General features: G+C 44.2%; 1 pseudogene; it reads left to right on the top strand.

The window, feature by feature from the left end:
* The first annotated feature begins 1402 nt into the window (after positions 1 to 1402).
* Positions 1403 to 3944, top strand: LOC119431800 (uncharacterized; annotated as a pseudogene).
* The last annotated feature ends 4430 nt before the right edge of the window (positions 3945 to 8374 follow it).

Here is an 8374-nt window from a genome sequence, read left to right as displayed (position 1 = left end):
CGGCTGAACACTGTCCAGCAAGTAGAAGCGTCAGCGGAGCATCCGCGCGCACGGTGTCTCGGACTAAGCACCGGCACCAAGCAATCGCACCGCTCGCTGTGACTCAAGATGGCGTCGCAGCGAGAAAGCAGCGGCGCGGGGGCGGTCAAAGGATGGCACCACCCTGAACGGCGGCGCTGGCATCGAGGCACCCTAGCCGATGAATGGATGGATGGATGGATGGAAGAGGCTGAACCCTTTAAACCGGGCGGTGGCATACGCCACCTAGCCATGACTATTAACATATTTTGTACTTTGTGGTGGGTGAAATTTCACCCCTGCCTTGATTTTATCCACCAATCAGATAACCTCTGTTTGGTTATTTCTACCCGCTTAAAGTTTATTTTGCCTTCACTGTCCCTAAACCCCAATGCTTTGAAAAAATCAGCCCCGTTGCCTTGCACTGTAGGGTTAAGCCCTTTACAGAAAAGTATGAGGTGTTCAGCCGTTTCCTCTTCTCCACACGCACATCACAACGTGTCCATACCTTGGTACTTGACTCGGTACATCTTAGTCCGCAATACTCCCGACCTGTCTTCAAACAACAAAGAGCTTCCCCTAGAATTATCGTAGATATATTCTTTGGCAATTTCTTGCTGCCTGCCGAGGATGCGAGCGCCATCTGGATAGCACTTCCGCAAGTATATCATCCGAGCGCACCGGGTTGGGTTGGTAGAAATGCTCGAAAAGGGGTTTGTGTTTGAGTTTCTTCGCAACAGAATTATGTTTTCTTGTACTTTCAAATAACAGTTCGAGGCCACCGTGTCTGTAGGTTGTTGTTAAGTGGAACTTTACCATTTTTCTGACGGATTTCACTGTGAGAAATTCAAATTTTGTTCACCAAAACCCTCCACCACGTGCTTGCGGTTGTTCGGGGTAGAGATGGGTCGCTCAGGAGCGAGCCGCATCTTGTGAGCGGCTCTTTTAAAGAGCGAGTGAGCGGTCGTTCAGTAAAAATGAGCGGCGGTTCTCTCGCGTTCAGAGAGCCGTGCTGATGTGGTCCGTCAGAGCCGGGTCTCCTGCTGGGTGCGACTTCCGCGCCATCTATTAGCGGTACGGGAAAGCAACTGCCCTCCCGCCCTTCCTAGCAAGAGTCGCCTTCACCCCCTCGCCTTCGGCTGAAGAACGAAAGAACCGCCGCTCACTTATGGCGTTTTTCACTGGTCGATTCGGAGCAGGATTTCTTGCTCCGCGGCAACGAATCCGAATTTCACTGGTCGATCAGGAGCGGGTTCGCGCTTTCCACTGGTCGTTTCGGATCAACTCGCTCCGCGCCCGATCGCTCTCACTTGCTCCGCCACCGAGGCGCGGATTCGGGCGGAGATAGCTCGCGTCACTTCCGTCTTCAAGTGAAATCGGTACGCTCAACATTGTGTTGCTTCGCAAAATGGCTGCGTTCGCTGCTGCTGTAGCGCTCGCGTTTACCGATCAGAGCAGTTCAAGCAGTAGCTCTTCCAGCTCGGACGGCAGCGATTATGAGGTTACTCAGGCGCTGTACGAAGCCTTCTATCGCGAGGCCTTCTCTGAACCGCCGCGCAAATGTCCGAGGATTGTCGGATTCGTTGAGGACGTTGTGCGGCAGTACTCAGATGAGGAGGTAAGCATAGCCCCACTATACTGCAGATATCTCGTTATTCCGTCTGCTAAATATTTACTTGTTTGCAGTTCCGCAGGAACTTCAGAGTTTCGAGAGCTGTCGCGGACTGCCTGATCAGTAGGTTCGAGAACTCTGATTTCTATCCTCGCAGTGATCGTGGCGGGTCCCCTTCTAAAACCGCTGAAGAGCACGTTCTGGTCTTCATCTGGTGAGTCAACGAGTTGTTTTAAGTCTTGTCGGCCTGTTTACTTAACCTTAGGTCATGCTTTCTTGAAGTAGTGAAATATAATGCAATTCTGTGGTGGTTCGTTCTGTCACGGCCGCTCGATCAAAACGCACAAGGTGTGCGTTTAGATCAAGCGCTCATATTTTTGCATTCCGAAGTCATTCAAAACCTTAAATGTATATTTTCGTGAAACGTACATTGACTTCTTTACGCAGAAATTGTTTCTATCTCTTTATATTGAATTTGAAGATTGCCGACACTGCATAAATGTCCAGCGTGAGATCCCCTGGTTCACATGCAACACACCTGAACCGCCTTCGTAAATGGCGAAGAAAACGATTTACGCAAGGGCCACTTATATACACACTGTAGCTTTTACAAGCTAGGCACCATTTTTTCTTGCACAATTCGGTTGCAGATGTGAAAGGATAAAATTTTAACATTTGTGCAGACACCTGTGTCATAGGGATAGCATCATAGGCATAGAAGCAGCATGTCATAGCCAGGCTTCCACCCCTATTTCCGTCCGAGAAGCAATAAGGAGTCAGCAGTACATTGCATACCTGGCTAATATTCCAAATCTTCCTACTTTTTTGGTACAAAGCTTGCAAGCTCCATTATCGTGTATAGCGCCAGAACAGATTAAAGGACATAACATTATTTGAACGGTTAGCATTTTATTGCAGGTATTCCATCCAACTCGTTGGTTATACGGATTGTTCATAAAATATGCATACTTTTTCAGGTTTGCTGCAAAGAAGGCGTGCTTAAGGGACGTAGCCAGTCGATTCGGCATTGGGGAAGCTACAGCATTTAGGATTGTTGAGCGCATGCTTGAGTATTTGGTGGAAATCGCCAAGCAAATTATGTTTCCAGCAGACCTTGATCAGCTGTCAGAAGACTTTGAGCAGGTAAGAATTTTATTGATGTTTCACTGTTTTATTGATGCCATGCACTCTATTTAGCAACAATAGTCTGCAACATGATGCTTTTCCCCCGATTAAACTTGATCCCCATTTAGGCCAAAAAAGCTACTCATTCAATTCAGTTAAGCTGCTTAAATTTTTAATTTCTGTCACAGGTGTTCTTTAATTTGTGGCGACGAGTGACCACGTAGACTGGTAAAGTCTCGGGCTTTAGCGGGAGAAGATAAACTGACACTTCATCTCTTAGCGTAGCATTTTTAATCCTCTCTCGGAACGCTAGATGGGCCAGTGCGTGCCAGCCGCTTGTGCCTTGTGTAGACGCGAGTGTCTACGTAATTCTCATGAGACGCCCGTGCTGCTGCCGCTACAAATTTCTCTTAATATTGCAGGTGTCGGGAGTGCCCAATACAATTGGATGTATTGATGAATCATATATAAGTGTCCGGTGCCCTGCTAAAAAGGTTCGCTCTACATATGTCAACAGGCACAGCTATCCATCGTTGACTCTTCAAGCTGTGTGCGACTACCACAAGTTTCTGGACGTCACAGTTGGCAGTCCTAGCAAAATCCATGACTCCAGAATTTTCAGGAAGTCTAGGCTGGCAGAGCGGTTGCCTGGCATTTGTTGCTTTGGAAAGTTTCATGTTCTTGGAGATGCTGCTTATCCACTTCGGGATTACCTCATCACACCATTTCGGGACTATGGCCATCTGAATTCAAGTCAACGTGCCTTTAATATAAAATTTACTGCCACCAGAGTGAAAATTGAGAATACCTTTGGTGACCTCAAGGGCAGGTTCTGCTAGCTGCTGCACCTGGACTTCTTTTTTTTTGTAGACAAAATAAATAAGTTCATAATTTCTTGTGTATTGCACAACCTGTGCATTAGTTCTGGGGATGTAGATGTGCCACCATACAGTGACGATGTAAGCACAGCATGGAACTGGCAAGCACCACCAGATAATGGCAGCCACAACTGCGGCCCCCTGACATCGAGTGAAGCCGCACTGCGTCGACAAGGGGAGGAAAAGCGGGGGCGCTTGATTCAAGCAATGCTAGAGAGGAACCTACCCACCTAGCAAAAAGTGCCCAAGATGTGCCAAAGACTGTATGAGTTACCAGGAACAGTTATAGAATGCAAAACTTTATTGTAGCAGTTATAAGACCCAACCATGGCAGAGCAAGCGGTACAACCTATCGCTTCTTTTAACCAATCAGTCGCATAATCGACAGGCCAATGAGACAAGCTGAAAGGCACACCACAAATGCTTTGCATTAATCTTTGAAAGGTTAATTAACATAAGTTGTGCATTTACGAGATAAACTGTTTTGGCAATCCAACAAATTTGCTAATGGGGCCCCCCCAATTGTTATTCAGAAAGAATTTATGGCGGCTGCTGTTTATGAAGCGTAATTACATAAAAGTACCTAGATAAGTAAAAAAGTTACATTAACAAATATTTTACACACAAGACAATAATTGTGTAACAGTTTTCTTTTACATCGTCCGTACAATTCTCAGAGGGGAAAAAAGTAGGGTTGTGTACATGCATGTGCAATGTTATGCATTTTCAAACTGCAGGGATGGAAGTGGTGCTCCAAAAGATAAATGCTGCTCCAAACTCATTTTTGTTAGTAACTGCTCTGAAACGGTGCTGGGAAATTCGATCTCATACTGATTACCAACTGCTGCTGTGGCAACTGTGATATGTGACTAATTACTTTTAATTGTGATGCTCAGCTTTATCGGCTTTGATATCGTTTCTGCCACAAGAACAGGTATTTTAAATATATAGCTCATTTAGCTGTATTTTTGAACTCGACTTGCAGAGTATTTTTGTGAAATGTAAAAGTGACCGAGATGAATTCGATCTCATACTGATTATTAACTGCTGCTTTGGCAACGGTTATATGTGATTGTGGTTACTTCTATAATGTGTTGCTTAGCTTTACTGGTTTGATGTCATTTCTGCCACAAGTACTGGTATTTTTAATAGATAGCTCATTTTACTGTGCGTTTGAGACCAATCCATCTTCCGAATTGTTTGTTTCTTGCAACTTGCATTGATTAGTGCATGAGCAATATGTTTCATAATAAATACTAATAGTTATGAGATGCTTTAGTGATGCTTTTAACTCCAGGAGTCGTATGGAATATCTTGCCATCTGCTTCAAGTACACCAATAGATGCTCGTAACTAGCATTTTTTCTGCTCCAGAAAGTAAAATGTCGCTTCCATCACTAAAAGTGTGATTGCTGTATTGTTAGTGTAATGTCAAGGAGCATCATCTTTGCAATAAACATGTTTTTATTGCATTTTAATCATTTTGGTCGAGGCCAAAAGCTTCACGCAGAAGGCTCATCTTTTCTGCATGTATTTGCTCCCGCCGCTGCATCTTCTCAAGTCTTCTTTCTTCTTTTTTGTTGTCTCTCTCTGCTTTCCGCTTTGCCCTGTGCTCTTCTATCTCTTCAACCTTCTCCAAGAACGCAGTGATTTGGAGCATCCGGGCTGTACTTAGCCGATTTTTTCTTCCATCATCTCCGGGCTGCTGCTCCTGCTCAAGGGAACCAGCAGCAGCCTCTGTGGTACTACTAGCCGAACTTGCAGGGCTAGATGTGCCAAGGTAGATGGACTGTGATGCTGGTGACTGTGGATGTGTCTTTCTCGACACCACACCGCTTCCGTCCCTCACCACCTCTGGTTCCAGGCTGTCGTCGAGCCACCTAATCTTATGCAGCTCATCCTCATAGGAGACCTCAGTTGGCGAATTGCCCGATATATTATTTTCAACAGATGCTACATTTTTTCTCTTTAGCACTGTTTTATATCTTGTGCAACACTGCTCTCCGCTCTAGATCGTGCCAATTCTTTGTCTCAACTCTGCTGCAATTTTTTCAAACATTGCCTTTTTATTTTTGAATTTTTTAGAGGGCCCACTTGAGGGAAGTATGTTCCATACAAATCAAGCAGCAGCTTTGTTTCTCCACTTGTCCATTCGCACCCTGGAGCTGGAATGTTCAACAACAAAATACATTTTTTTAATATTTATCACCATTTCGCTTAATGTACCCAGCACTAACCTTTCAAGGAAAAGTACATAATTGATTCAAACTTCAAAAATGAAGTTTCAGCTGGGGACATGGCAATAAAGACTGTTTTTTTATTTATGGGAATAAATTGATGAAATTTGGCATGCATGTGTGATTTGTTAGCTGATATCATAACTGAAATCAGTTTTGTGCTATCAATTATAGTTACATTATAGAGTTACAACACTTGACAGCCTCTAATGGTCATCGTAATATTAATCACACATAAGATTTTATTAATTACGCCAAGATTTTCTCATCAGCATGTCCGCATAGGTCCATTCTGTGCATTAAAGCTATTGGTTTATTTTTAAAATGCCGTAATGAGCACCAAATTGTTTTTTGAACTTTCCTATGCATACTGTCTAACTAATGACCTTTGCAAAAACATTTGTAAGGTGCAGATGAAATGGACAGCTTTGTTGCACTCAATGATTAAGAATCTAAGTGCAAAAGACAGAATGACTTTTTCTTCATTCGTTGTGAAATGGCACTGGAATGACTGAAAGCAACTGCACAAAAAAAGAAAGCTGATAAAACAGCTCCAAATCCGATTTTTTGGCAATTTTTGATGACATCACCCTAGGAAAGTGCTGTTTTCTCGATTTCTATGGTGTATTTTGTTATATTTCACCACGAGGTAAATGAAGTTCTGAGGATCCGGAAAAAAAATAAATCGGATAATAGAAAATTTTGATCATGCACGTCCCCCTTAGGGATAAACAGCTGCACATGCAGTTTGTGTATGCTCGTACGGACGTACCAGCACCCATGTAACTATAACACAAGATAAAAGCAGTAATAATCTATTCGATGAACTGGCAAAAAATTTGGAATCCTGTTTAGAGAATGTCGTTTTAACACGAGCAAACTGAATAACTCAATACCAATTGCAACTTTCAACTGCACAGGTTATTGGGAATATTTCTATATGTTTGTCTTAAACCAGATAAGCTAGCTACCGTTCTTTGCTGCCATTTATTTGCACCAAGCATTTCACTTTTAGAGAATGTTCAGTACCGATGCCTCAGACTGGTTTTGTAGGGAGCAAAATTGTGCTTTCGAGAAAAAAAGGTTAGCCTTTGTTAATGGGGCAGCCTATTCTGAGCAGCAGACTGCTTATTCTGAGCCTGGAACGAGTTTTGTTGTATACACACTGACTTTAGAGCTGTGTACAATGAATGAGAATGGTGGGTATCCCCCTCCAGCACTTCAGCGATGAAACAAACATTTACACACAGTTCACATCATATTGTTTGTGACCTCGTAAAAGTTTTTAGAAGCTGAGGAGCTTGTTTCAGTGTAAATTTGGAGATGTCACACAAAAACAAAGGGTCTCTTCAGGGAGGCAACCATAACCCCTGCCCCCCTCCTCATTTCCATTAGAACCAATGGTGAATGTATTGTAAGCATACGTACCACGTGCAGCAGCCTTTCTTATCTGGCCAGCCCCGCTTGTGGATGCACCACTGGATGCAGCTGAACCTGTGTTTGATAGTTCAAAAGCACTAATGTAAGTAAACCATTAAGGTAGACCTGACAGTGCACATACATTCTTCAGGCATTATCTTTACTTGTTGCTTATTGAAACATGGCATCCTATATTTTTGTCCATCATTCTTTTAACTGAGCATTCGTTCTTTACAAAACGAATAGTGCAAGTGCTAGGACAACGGGAAAAAAATGTGGTTGATCCCTCTTATATAGGAATCGGTATAGAACACGAAAGTGAAACGTGTCTTCACAGAAGTAGTGTAATGTTTATTGCACATTGATATATAATGTCTATTGGTGTTTTGTGGCTAAAGCGCCCTTAGGCGTTGATGCACCCACGCTGACGCCTGGTGGCACGTCTCCTCCATCACGACTACCAACGTCGATGACCATGAGCAACCGTCGTGCATATGGAAGCTGCACTACGCTGCACACGCTAGCACAACGCGAAAGACGAAGCACGTAACTGACACACTAATACAACGCGCAAGACAAAGCACGTAACTGAATCGTCACCGAGTCAAATCAGCGCGTACAGCGCGTCGTAATTGCAGCCTCCGCGATCAACTTCAGAAACATTTTCAGAGCTAATTGCGGAGGCCACGCTCCGCTGTGCTGAGTACGGTGACCGCCACCTAGGTGGCGTTGGTAGTGCTTCTTGATGCCAGCGTCCCTTCGAATGCTGGCATCGAGGCGTCATAGTGCTGAGACCACCGAAGCGTTCACTGTCGGTGCGCGTTAGTGTCATAATGCAGTACTTCTCTTTTCTGCTCGTAGGCGGCGGCACCGCCCCGAGCAAGAGCGCGGGTACACGGAGGAGTGTTAGATATATAAGGCGCGTCTGTGTAGCTCTCTGCAAATGCGTTTGTGGCGCAATGGGTTAAACGCTCGGCGATCTATCGTCGCGGACCGAGAGGTCGTGGGTTCGATTTCCAAATTTTGCATGTTTGTGGAACTTTTTCTTCTGGTTTCTTTCTTTGTATTATGTTCGTGTACATTGTA

Source organism: Dermacentor silvarum, chromosome 10, assembly GCF_013339745.2.
Source record: "Dermacentor silvarum isolate Dsil-2018 chromosome 10, BIME_Dsil_1.4, whole genome shotgun sequence".
In the NCBI taxonomy this organism is placed as follows: domain Eukaryota; kingdom Metazoa; phylum Arthropoda; class Arachnida; order Ixodida; family Ixodidae; genus Dermacentor; species Dermacentor silvarum.
The sequence above is the reverse complement of the archived record's forward strand: the minus strand, read 5'-3'. Positions and strand labels throughout refer to the sequence as shown.